We start from the raw sequence: 13,825 nt of genomic DNA, 5'->3' as shown, positions 1-13,825 counted from the left end.
CATAAAAAAATATCAGTTGTCTTAGTACCCATAACACAAGCTACGCTTACTTTGGGACTAGATGGCGATGTGTGTATTGTCGTAGTATATTTTAAACTATTGGTCTGCAGTTATATTATAGAAATTGCCTACTCAAAGGACCAATTATTTAATGGTTATTATAAAATATTAGTTTAACCTGTTTCTAATTTCGATCCTGTTGGAATAAAAAGCACATAAAAACTCATAAACTTAATACAAAAGCAACATGGATAAATCACAAGTCATAAAACAACATAGTAGATTTGAATTCTTTTTTTTATCATATTAAGTACACCTATTCCTCTGATCGTAGAAAAGATATTATCCGTCTTATAGGAGAGACGGATTTAGAGTACTGACTCACAACGCTGCTCCAATGCGGGATGGTGGGCTACAAAAAAGAAAAGTTATATTTTCATTTTTAATGTCATCGACATATAAAAAATACATAACATTTTTATCATTTAGTATATAATTTTTAAAATTTATCAAAATTGATCGTAAAATATATGTATATTACTAAGTAGGTACATGCGACATGCCGACCGATTAAATAAAAGACAAATTAAATAGTTGCATGAGATACAATAACAAAATATTTGGAATGTGATGCAATTTCTGCGACTTACAATTAAGTTTCTATAAGACTTAGGTAGAGTCTGGAAGGCCTTAGGAAAATCTTCCGCGAAAATCAAGGCTCGCGTCATGTTGACTAATGATAACTGTATTCGGAGTAATATGACACGATAAATTGTGGAATTTTACACGTAGTAGGTAATTGCGCCTCTTAGTTGTTTTTTATTTAATTTATTAAGTACTTAATTAATAAATTTTCCTTGATTTTATGAAGCATACTTCCCTTTCAATATTATGAGTGACAAGTGTATATATGTATAACCTATGTTCAGCTTCATCAAATCAACCCATTACCGGCCCACTATAGGCATCTAAACCCTTCTCATTGTGGGTCTCCTCCCACAATGAGAAGGGTTTAGACCGTAACCCACCACGCTGGCCCAGTGCGAAATTGTGGACTGAACATTATGAAGAACTCTCAGGCATGCAGGTTTCCTCACGATGTTTTCCTTCACCGTTGAAGCAAGTGATAATATAATTACTAAGTTAGACGTGCGTGCGTTGATTGAAGCTCGGCCCCCTGCAGCTGAAATCAAAGGCCTTAGCACTAGCTATCACCGCTTCTTCATCGGTGGCTTACATCAACATTAAAAAAAAAGCGATCTCAAACATCGGAGTTAAATAAAATAAAATAAAATAAAAAGCCTTTATTCTACTACCAATTATTAAATTTATCTATTATAACATTTTTACTAATCATTATTACAAATTTGAATTTCTTTGATAAAAAATATATGAAGTTAATTTTGTTATGTCTTTTAATTTCTAATTCTTAGGTCTAATTTAAGGTAGAAGTCGCCTCATCGGCGTAGGCCTCCCCCAAGTTTTTCCAAAGATCCCGATCCCTACACTTAGTCATCCAGTCTGTGCCAATTTTCTGCGCAAAAATATCTTTCAGGTATTCAGTTAGGCCACCTTGAGTCAACAACAAACGGGACCAGCCCATTTCCATTTTAGTAGCCTATCTCTTTTTGTTATGTCTCTATGTTTGTTTTTGTTCTCTTTCTAATATTTTTTGTGCTCACTCGATCCTTTATTCTAATTCCTAGCAGTATACTCCTTTCCATCTTTCTTTGACAAACATCTGAGTTACTTTTTTATAAAACCAAAACAATAGCCCGTAAAAAAAATACGTAAACATAGGTACGGGTTAACAAATGACACACGAATACGTTAGACCGTACCTATCTATTGAATAAAGTGGATAATATGAATTTCCTGTAAAACTGAAGCTGGGATTTCCTCTGACGAGTGCGTCGTTCCATGTAAATAAGTTTTCGCAGCATACGGTCGTAATATACGGCAATATACCCAAGAACGGCATACGAGTTGTGACTGTAACACTTAATAATAAAGTTCATTTTGAAATAGGTGTGGTCATTAAATTTTGGATGATAGAAAATATGTTTATTTTTTATTACCGCTACACAAGATATATTTACAAAATACCACGAAATATGTGTCGTGTAGTAGAATATTTTATCATACTGTTTGTAGTTTTTTTTTCATACAACGTGTAACCGAATTACGAATTACTTTTGAATGGTGCATCAGTTTATTTCAAAAGGAAATACTCTGTAAAAATATTAATATTTTTTCCATACAAACGAATTCAAAACATTCTAGATGTTTACTTATGACAGCCCCTTTGAAGAGAAACGACCGACACGCGCATAGTACCTACCCTGGGCGACGCGTACCAAATAAGGTGACAAGAGACACTTGATTTTAATTTTGCTTGTGGGCAATTATAGTTATTAGGGCTGTATTATTAGGGCTGTATCTGATTTCTTTTAGTAAAAACTATGGAAGTGGTTTACTCAAAAACTATTAGCATTTCGGTTGTACGGATAAGTCAAAGAGATATTGAATAAATCCTGTGAAGTAATATTTCGGTCTAATTTACCGTTTTTAATCTGTTAGTTTTCCGGGAATGAACTATCCCGCCTCCAGTTCTTGAGTTATGCCCATGCAAAATTTTGGCAAGATCGGATTAGCTTATTTATATGATTAATCGTCCTTAAGTACCTAACTAACAAAGACTTTTTTCAATTGCCAGCGAACGTTACACTGATGCTTTTGTTATAATCAGCCATCTATGTAGCAAATCTCGTAAAGTTCAGTGTAGTAGTCAACAATTAAGCTAACAGATTTGTGTTTAGTAAAATGATATGAATATCTAAGTTGGTAAATAACCCTTTTACCAAACTTGATAAAAGTTAGGTAGAGTTCGAGATATTACAAATTAAATAAGGCTGCTTTTAATACTACGAAACCATATCCGTTGCATGGTCGAGAAAAATCTCTACCAAATAAAAATCAAATGCGAAAGCGTGTTTTTGTTTTGATCTTATTTGGGGAAGTTAAGATAACTCGCGTTCTAAGCCGCAGCTAGCCCTAATGAACAATGCAGAACAATAACAAAGTAATCCAATTGATAGCTCCATTTTCTTATGGCTTTCGGTTTATGGCTTGAGAGAGTAAAGTATTTGTCAACATTTTGTCACGGCTGGCAGAGCGAGTCATCGACCGGGCACAGACCGTCGCGCGGAGAAAAGATTCCGTGACATTCTATAGTGTAATGCAGTTCAGCACAAATGCTAAAGCCTATTGCACACGGATTGAGTTGCGTTTCACGCTACTGGATCGCTTTTGATGCAGTTTTTTGCACAAGTGATGAACAGCTACAGATCACAGCAAATTCTTAGACGTGTCTTACGGCTATAGGCGCCGTGCAGGCGAAACAGACGTGAACTGTTATATATTTAGCGCTTTTGATATTATTTAAAGTACTACATTTTAAACAGTATCAAACGCGTTAAATATCAAGAGCACTGTGTAATTTTTTTTTTCAGTCCCTATTAAAGTTCGATATGTCCCCCTGTTCCCGACAAGGGGACAGATCAAGGATATTTCTATCCTTCCCCTTAAGAAAACAGCGGGGGAACAGACCGGAAAAAAATAGTTTGATTGTCCCCTCGTTCGGAGCAGTGGAACAGACAGCACTTTTATTCCTATCGGTTCCCCTGAGGGTATAATCCCTATTTTTTATTGTGACCTGAGTGAGCATATGCATTAATTTTCATTCAGTAAATTCTTATTCCGCACATTTCCAAATCTCGAATTTTTTGGTGGAAGGGATCAAGAACACAATGAAGATTGGACTGCTTATTTTTCGAGGCTATACGTGTAAAAACAGTTTTACTATGTACACTACATATAGAGTGTGTACAAATGACATAAATAAAATGATCACTCTTTTAAGCTAGACAGATGACATCAAACGAGTCGCAGGGAGCTACTGGACCCAAGCGGCAAGGGCCATATTTGGAACCTCCCTACATAAGCCCTATCATAGGACGTCCACTGGTTGACATGATGATGATGACTCTCGTAAATCTATACCCACTCTGAATCCGTTGAAAATTGTTCTCAATATTCTTGGCTGAACGAGCTCCCGTTGAGCCAACTACTAATAATATTTATATATAGTAAAGTTAAGATATTGAGAAACTGACAGACTTGGGATACATTTATAATCGTACTAGCTTCTGCCCGCGATTTCGTCTGCGTGGACTTCAGAATTGGGTCTAAAGTTTCGCTCGTTAACAATTTTTAATCCACGGGAACTATTTGAGATCGGTGTAGAAAGTAGCACCCATGTTTTTCTATAGTATCCGGCAGGGTGATTACGTATCTCGCGACAGCAATGCGACAGGCGTAAATCTTGCAAACACTGCTGTCAAACGTTACTTTTGTTTATTAATTGTATGGAAAAGTGACGTTTGACAGCAGTTATTGCAAGATTTACGCCTGTCGCATTGCTGTCGCGAGATACGTAATCACCCTGCCGGATTCCGGAGCGTCCAAAAATGTGTTAAGGGTGCCTTCCGAGAGGGTTTGAGTGGGTAGAATTTCCAAATTTCCTGATATCTCATTCTCAGGAAAACTCTTTTAGAAAATGTTACCCCAATTTTCCCCGCCGAAAAGAAACAGGTTTTTTCGCAATCTAAAAAAACAGGGTGTACTGCTGATCGGAAAAAGTGTTTAAGTTTGTTTGTTTGTACTTTTTTCTTGCAGCACACCCAAAATAAGTAAAAATCTACATGATTTTTTGTCGTACATTTAGTTGTAAGTACGTAGTTATGTTAAGTTTTAAAACTAGAAAAACATCAATTATCTAATTACAATTACGATTAAAGACTTATTTTAACGCGAGTAACACCGTAGCTATTTTAATAATAATAAACATCTTTCATCCTAGCTACTTTTTATTATAGATCGACCATTGTTATAGCAGACTCGGGCTTCACATCAACCTCGCGTTTTTGTGTGTGTGTGAATGATTAAAATAACGCTTTCGTGTGTGCCCGACTTTACGCATACTTTTACTCCGTACATTATCTTGATTCACTTATCGCCGGTTGCCAGTGTTGGTAGGTAGTACGGTGAATACGTTATAGTCGCAGTTCGAAAGCCGCCACCAGTGGTCGTCGCAGTCGGTGCAGAGTTTCGGTGTACAACGAGACTGCAATTGTTTATTGTTTGTGTATGTGTAGTGTAACGGTGAAGCACTAGCGGGACGAGTTTGAACTTTGAGGTTAGTATGTTCGTGTGTTAACCCTTTCGCTGTTGGGTGTTATTGCGTTGAGTTTGCATTGTATGCGGGGAAATGGGTTTCGGTAAATTGGCAATTTTGTTAAGTATTCCATATACACAGTACGAGGTATGAATTTGTTTAGTCTACTTTTTATTTCTTTTAGCTGCAGCATAAGAAATAGTTTCTTTATGCGTTTTTTATATTTATCATCATCATCATCACTTCAACCGATTGAAGTCCACTGCTGGACATAGGTCTTTTGTAGGGAGTTCCAAATCCACAATCCTGGGCCGCTTGTTTCCAGCGGCTCCCAGCGACTCGTTTGATGTCGTTTGTCCACCTCGTTGGCCGACCAACTCTGGTTTACCTGTGCAGGGTCGCCATTCCATGGAACCCCAACTTCAATCGATTTTCCGAGCTACGTGCTCCGCCCATTCAGCTTTGCGACTCGCTGAGCTATGTTGGTAACTCTGGTTCTTCTACGGATTCCTCACATCTGATTTGATCACGTAGACTTACATAGCTCTCTCCATCGCCCGTTAAGTGACTCTGAGCCTTCTTATGAGGCCCATGGCCGATCTTTTGGGGATTTGTATATTGCATTCAATGAAATAATTCATTATCCATGGTATTCAAACGGTATAGGTACTTAAATTACATCTCACCATGGTAAGCACTGTCACAAATTGATTAGAATGGAGATACTTAATTGTAATTTAGGGTTGCAACTGTTATATAAAAATCAAAATTGTTATAAATAGTTATTGTTATGAATTATTAGTTATTATTGATAGATAGTGGGTAGGACTTCGACTTCACTTTCGGAGAATCGAGTTTGAATCCTTCTTCTTCTTCTTCTTCTGTTCCTGGGCCTTTTCCGCACTTGGTTGGACTGGGACCGTCCGTTGTACGTATGGCCACTGATGCGGCTCCCCGCTGGATCACTCCAGCCAGCCGAGCTCGCTCCAAAAGCTTAGCAGGCCGCCCAGGTGAGTTCGAATCCTATCACGCACTCTCTATCTATTCTAAGTTATGTGAGTTTTAGGCAATTAAAATCTTGTGGCCGTTGTGGGCCAGTAATAGGTTGATATGATGATAATATAAGTAAAGTTTTTATGGACATTGTAATTTTGTATGAAAAATGAGGTAAGGGAAGTAAACTTACCTACCGATTAAGAATGCAACGACGCTGATTTTTAGCTTGACCGCATATGCTGTCTGTTTGGAATAAAACAAATACTGTTAAAACTCATGAAGGAAGTTTATTCTGTGAAATACATCCCGGAAAAATTATTGTTTGGCAGTCGCTGTTTTCTTCTTGTGGAAAAAAAGTCCCTTGATTTTTATGTAGAGTGTAGGTACAGATAACATTTTATAATAATTTCTTGGTATCGAAAATGGCGCACTTGCTTACAAGTAATACCTGCTTAGCAATTTCAGGCAAACAATGTAAAAACATGATATAAAGTGGTAGGTACCTATCTAATAAATCTTAGTACGTAAACACGAGATGGGACATTTCCACGAAAATATGACGTTAAATTACTCTATTTAAAACACAGTTGTGGTTTTCCTAACGTATTTTCCTTGGTTTTTCTTTAGACTGTTAATTTATTAACCTTGCTGAATCTGAAGAGTCCGTGGAACAATAACTTGAAACGGAATACGTTACAACGGAGAACAGTGAATAGTTTTGATCCATTATTTAAAACTAGAACAGAACGTTAAAAATTAATTTTTGGTATTAAGCGAGCACGCTGTGGCCACAGAATCTTACGGCTTACGGCCATAACAAGACTTGTTTACACCGTATCGTCGTCGAAGTTTTGTGATTGGTCGCAAAAATTCAAATATGCAGGCACTTATGCTTTCAAAACAAACTTATTCAGACAAATCTTCTACATAGAAAAGAATATTGTACTAAGGTTGGTAGGTACTAATTATTCCTATTATTTCTAAAATATATACAAAATATACGTGTTGTATACAAAACGCAAAATTTCTCTGCTGCAGTAGAATGGTTGTTAGGTACATTGTTATTGAGTTTTCAAGGACAACACTTCTGCCAAAAATGGCAGCTTAGGCGCCAACATTACCTCGTTGCAAAACGGCTGCCGGCCGATCTGCTGGCTTTTTTTGTATGCGTACAATTATTGAAATTTTAACCGCAGAAAATATATTTATTGTGATTGTACTTCCAATAACTGCGCCTTTGGTTTGGTAATCTCTGAATTTCGAGCTTAAAAAGTCTGTTAACGAAATCAACTTTTTGTCTCACTTTTTTGTATAACCCTACAATATACGAGAAGTGATTTGGTTTTTCTCTTCTGTCACTAGCCTTAAAGGACCTTGTTACGTGTATTTTTAAATAAACAGTGCTAAAAATAAATAGGCAGTAGTAGCTCTGTTAACAAAATTTTCTGCAAATAAAATTTTTTTCTGCGATAGATTAGTAGGTTTTTAGAAGTAACTATACGAATTACGCTGTGACAACCATACCATCAGCTGTATTTACATTTAAGTTAAAATGGAGTCAAGGATTACTATGGCACCAGCAAAAAGAATTAGGTCTTTGATATAATAATAAAACAATAGTTTGTCTAACGCACGCAAATACAACACTTAAAATGTGATGTCAATTTGTTAAGAGTTGATATATTTTTTTGAGGTACCTACCTTATCTACTTTATAATGAATAACTGAAAAGTAAGTTACTTCAAATTCTATTTATTCCTCTAAATCGAGTGCCTTTGTAGGTACGTAAATTTAATTATTTTTAAATAATTAGGATGTAATTAACGCCACGGTGCTTTTACGATGTTATTAAAAGATATAATAGTCTGACTTTTTACTACATATTTTCTTTAAAGACACTGACGAGGATTTACACACAAGCGGCACTTATGTATTAATTTTTTTTTTTATTCAACTTTAAAGTGTATTCAAGTATTCAAGTAATACTACCTACCTAATAGAATTGATCTATAATAGTCCCAATATACGCTAAGTTTAATTCATTTATTTTGAATTGGGTATTTTAGTAACACTAGGTTCCTAATATAATCTGTTTATATTCTTCTTATCTATACTTACCTATAATAAAGCTGTAACTGGAAGATTTCTGTACATTTAATATATTTTGAAAATTTTGAGCGGGGGGATGCTTCATAATCGATACTGAGTCCAAAACAGATTTTTATTTAATTTTTGTCTGTCTGTCTCTCTGTCTGTCTGTCCGGGCATCACGTGAAAACTACTAAATGGATTTAAAATAAAACATGGCTAAAATTTGGCAGAGAAATACAATATAGTCTCGAATAGTCATAGCTATTTTTTCCGTATTTATCGTGGTTTTTTGGATAGGCATAGTTTAGGACATAAAAAGTGACAAAGGCTTCTTTTCTGTCTGTATGTTTTAGCGAAAAACTGAAAAACTACCGATCGGATTTTCATACGGTTTTCACTCTTGGTTTATTAAAGATAAGTAATAAAACCGATTTTATGGAGACGAAGTTCAGCTAGTATCTTATATAGATAGTAGTAAAGCGATGAAATTAATGATCATAAATTGTTTTAATTGTCTCTTTTTTTCGGAGTTTATGTATTTTCTTCTTCTTAATAATACCCACTGTTTCCCCATCACGTTTTTAATTCGCAACTCATAAAGCAAAATTTTACCTATAAAACACTACTTTGAACTCATAGCTAAAAGAAACATAAAAAAACGTTAGGTAGCCCATTAAGGGTAACCGGCTAGCTCTAAGAAGATTAATTTTCTCTTTATTGTCAACCCATACCTACGAGTAAAAACCCAAAGTAGATAAATAACAAGCAATCATACTCAATATTACTACTTATCATTAACTGCAAAAGCTTGCAAAAACCTGGCAGTTTTTTACCACGCTTTCAACTGTTAATTGCAATTTGCAATTGATTGGACCAGATAACGGTCACACACGGAAGCGCAGCGACTGTCGTGCGTAGCATTTGCTAGGAGTGATGGATTTATAATAAGAAATCGCATACATTGTTAGCTTGCGAATTAAAATTCGCATTTAACAAATGAAATGCCATTGTTAAGTGTGAATGCGATAATGCGTCACTTGAAACAAGATTTGTTTGTGTTTTCAAAATAGAGGCGGTGCTGCGGTGATAGTCTAGTGGGTAAAGCTAGTCTAATCTTTAATTTTAGCAGTTCAATGTGACTTGCTTTAACGGTGAAGGATCGTGAGGAAGCCTGCACGCCTGGGAATTCGCCATATCATTCTCAAAGATGTATGAATTCGACCAATCTGCATTTCGCAAGCGTGGTAGACTATGGCCCAGAGCGTACTCACTCTGAGAGGAGATCCGCACTCTGTAGTGGGCTGGCAATGGGTTGATCACGATGATGAACTATTGATAATTGTCTGTGCGGTGGGTTTTGGAACAATTGAAGAAAATTTCGGCGGGTAGAGTTATAAAATCTCTCTCTTTGCAATGAACTTACCTATAAAATAATTCAAGATGCTTCTAAGCTAGCTTTTTTTTGGGGCGAGTACAATATTATAGATCCTGGAGGGTTGAAGTGCATCCGCCGAAGCGTGCGCCACAAGATAGATAATTTACTTATTTTAATTTAGGAAGCTATATAATATAATTTACAAATAAATAAATATTAATTAGCATGCTAATGTATGAGAACTCGCAGGCTTGTGAAATCAAACGACAAATTGTATGGATTACCATCGCTACTTAGTGGAAACGCGACGTCGCGTGACGTCTCACGGAAATATTAGCAAGAATATAACTTCCGAGCGATGATCGAAAGTGAATTTGTAGTTAAATTGTTCGTTATTAATCAAATTATCGTTTTTATAACAAATTCAATTATTAAGTGACTTCCTTCGTCATTAAAGTTTAAGTCTAAAACTTTAATGCCTGTTTTCATTAAGCCTAGGCATCGCCTTAATCGAATGCTGGATGAATTAGGCGATGTCAGTGGGAAAAAAACTTTACACCAACTCTTAGGGCATAACTCATAATAGGCATTGTATTTTTGTCATTAGCGAAAACGAACAAAAATCTTTCAACACCACCACGGATGAATTATATTTTATAGCTTACTTACACGTTTTCTGAAAGGTAATTTTTTTCTTATTTGGTATAAGAAAAATTAACTTGTTGTTGTAGCATCAAATTATTCTACTCCATATACCTCCTTCGTAACACCGCGACACGCTCAGCGGTCCTTCAGACTTATTACGTTGTATCGTTCTCTTTTATCTATTAAAGGGAGCCCCCGCGTCCAGGAAGTTTTTTTGTGTCAAGCCAGCAATTTCCTCGTGCTAGCGACAGTTGGATCATCATCTTCCTGGTCAATTAGTGTCAATTGCTGCACCAGATATATATAGATCGTATCACTATGTTATGAGAAAGTATGTTTTGAATAAGACACTGCGTCTTGTCTTGAAAACCCAAGCTGAACACTACCCACTTCTTACAGGATTTTAGTTACCCCGTTCGAATACATTTTTCCGGATTGAATGTGTTTTTTTAATTCAAAGGAGTGTTTATCTGTTTTATGTATAATATGTTCAGTCGATTTATCTGCCATTTCTAAGCCGCACTCAATAAAAATAACTTAACATAAATAAATATACTACGACAATACACACATTACAATCTAGCCGTAAAGTAAGCGTAGCTTGTGTTATGGGACACAAGCTACGAATAAACATTTTTATGAATAACATAGGCACATAAATACTTATAATACAGATAAACACCATCATGATCATGAAAAAAACATTGTCCTGTTGTGGGAATCGAACTCAAAGCACTGGCGCTGGCCACTCCGCCAATCGGCCGTCAAAACCATATTTTGAACAAAATAAAGTGTTTTATAGTATGTATCAATAGGTAAAAATCATTTATACGTAAGGCAGTATCTGACAGAAAAAAGTCATTTTAAAAAAATGCACGCAGTTTGCAAAATTAATGCTTTTTTACAATGGTGACTTTTTTTGTACAGCACTTGCACGATTCCAATCGATCACGAATAATAGATCAATAATATGGCCATCACCTGGTGCATCTTTATCAGTTCGCGGACATCACAACCTTCTTCACTGACAGCAGATGAGTCGCCTTTAGGAGCATAGAAATATAATGGTGCTAATTTTGTTGTAATAAAAACTGTAAACATAATGAAATTAACAAGTCTTAAAATGGTTATATCCTTTTCCACAAATAACACAAAGTTAGGGATGACACTAATTTGAGATCTGCCAATTGGCACTAATACAATTTTAACCATTTATGAAGCATTTAAGGAACTGGAGAGACATCATATTTTTAATGGATTTGTAAAATATTTGTAGCTTTTTTAGAAAATAATGAAACTTTATTGCAATGTTTAAAAAAATATGCTACCATATTTATTTTAGAGCAACTCATTGTGATATTATTACTCTTTTCCTATGCTTAGTAAAAGTTGAATAGTCCAACATAGATAGTATTGCGGATAGTTTTGCGTTGTGTTTTTTTTAATGTCATTATATTTTAATGTTTTATTACCAACTAGTATCTCTTGTAGTTCAAAATTCGTTATTATATTAATGAGTTTATAATCCGTTTGTTAATTAGAAATCTTCATTGGCTCATTATGGAATTATTATGAAATATCATTATGAAACCGCAAGTTTCATAATGATATTTCATAATAATTCCAGTACCTGCAAATGCAATCATAGAATAATGTTATCATATATTTAAATGTTGTTTCTTCCTACGTATATCATTATTTTTATTATTTTGATTGTTTGATTCTGTAGGTAGAGTTAGGTACTCAGGGCATAGCTGACTTCAGTGTAGTTGTTAAAAATAATGTCAGTGTATATAATACTTCTATAGTAGCATGGAAGTATAAGTAAGTGATCTTATGATAGCTGTTTGCGTTACACATTACTTCAAGTCAAAGTAATTATATCGTGGATAATACAGACATGGAAAGCGGTAATAGCCCAGTGGCTAGAACTTTTTCACTTTCGTGGGGGCTAGTTCTAATCCCAGCATGCACCTCTAACTTTTGAAGCTATGCGCGTTTCAAGTAATTAAAATATCACTGCTTCAACGGTGAAGGAAAACGTGGTGAGAAGACCTGCATGCGTTTAAAGTCCACCAATCCGCACTGGGCCAACGTGGTTGACTACGGCCTAAACTCTTCTTACTGTGGGAGGTGACCCGTGCCATGTAGTGGGGCGGTTATAGGTTCATATAATGTTCTTCATTCCTTTTGTTTTCTTATATACTAAAGTACATTATCAGGTTTTAACTATTCTCGAAGATTGTTTAAGACTTTAATCTGGTAAATACTGTATGATGCCAAATTTATATGATTCGAATTGTGTGTGTGAGTGCGGGTAGATTACAGTGTTTTAACAGTAAATACAACTTTCATATGACCGAGATAGTAAGTTCAGTAACTATCATTTACACTGGCTGAATTAGATACATAAAAAAATAATTTAAAAAACGTACGTATATTAATTATGGGTAATTTCATGTATGTTTATTTTTTATTTGTATTTATATGTAATATATCTATATATTACATATAAATATATATATATATATATATTATATTTATATATATATATATATATACATTTTATTTATATATTTGTATAATTTTAAATCTCTATTCTATTTATTGCACCACCTACCACTTTTCTATGTTTTTTCCTTTTACGCCATTGGTTGCCTAGAAGAAATCGCTATGTAGCGATAGGACCACTAAATTGTACTCTCTTGCTATGTATTTATATCTCTGTAACTACTTTTTTTCTTTGGTGTACATTCATTTATTCATACTTGAAAATTTTCTTCACGCTAAAATTATAAAGGCGAAAGTTTGTTTGTGTATGTGTATGTTTATCACTCCTTTACGCCGCAACTACCCAACCAATTTGACTGAAATTTGGAATTGATATAGATTAGATATTACCCTAAATTATCACATAGGTGACTTTTTGTGGAAACCCCATGGTTTCCGTGGGATTTGTGAAAACTCTTAATTCCCATCGATGCGCTATAACTATAGCTATAGTATGCCATAGCCAATTTTTCTCGAAGTTATATTTACCCACGCGGCGTTCATCATTATCATTTATCTATGCATCCACTGCTGGACATTGGCCTCTTTCAAGCATTGCAAACTTTTCCTATTTTCGACTATCGCAACTAGTCGATGGCTGAATCTTTTCGGAAGTACCTAGTTGGAAAAAGTAAATTAAATACTCCTTGGAAGTCCTCTAAATGCCTATTAAAGTTTTAAATTGGACGATTATCTCGGACAAACAGACAGACACTTATTTTTATAATTCGTGAGTTTAAGCTTCAAATAATTATAATGAGCGGAATAATAGGAACTTCAAAAACAGACAGATGTTAAATTTTATTTTTTTGTATGATTGGCTTTTGAGAACATTATAAAAAAACTATCTGGGATGTAGGTTTGTATCCTCACAATGTTTTTCATTTGGCGTTAAAGCAAGTATTATTTAATTGCTTAAAACGCACATGACT

At 35.1% G+C, this 13,825-nt stretch overlaps 1 protein-coding gene across 1 annotated transcript in view; it reads left to right on the top strand.

Moving 5' to 3' along the window:
* Positions 1 to 5,043: 5,043 nt before the first annotated feature.
* LOC120631527 overlaps positions 5,044 to 13,825 on the top strand; it is a 49,818-nt gene continuing 41,036 nt past the window's right edge. The window contains exon 1 of the mRNA XM_039901148.1: positions 5,044 to 5,257. The gene's annotated coding sequence lies outside the window, so the exon portion shown is untranslated. The remainder of the gene's footprint in view (positions 5,258 to 13,825) is intronic.

The sequence above is a fragment of the Pararge aegeria genome, chromosome 18, assembly GCF_905163445.1.
Source record: "Pararge aegeria chromosome 18, ilParAegt1.1, whole genome shotgun sequence".
NCBI lineage: Eukaryota > Metazoa > Arthropoda > Insecta > Lepidoptera > Nymphalidae > Pararge > Pararge aegeria.
The sequence above is the reverse complement of the archived record's forward strand: the minus strand, read 5'-3'. Positions and strand labels throughout refer to the sequence as shown.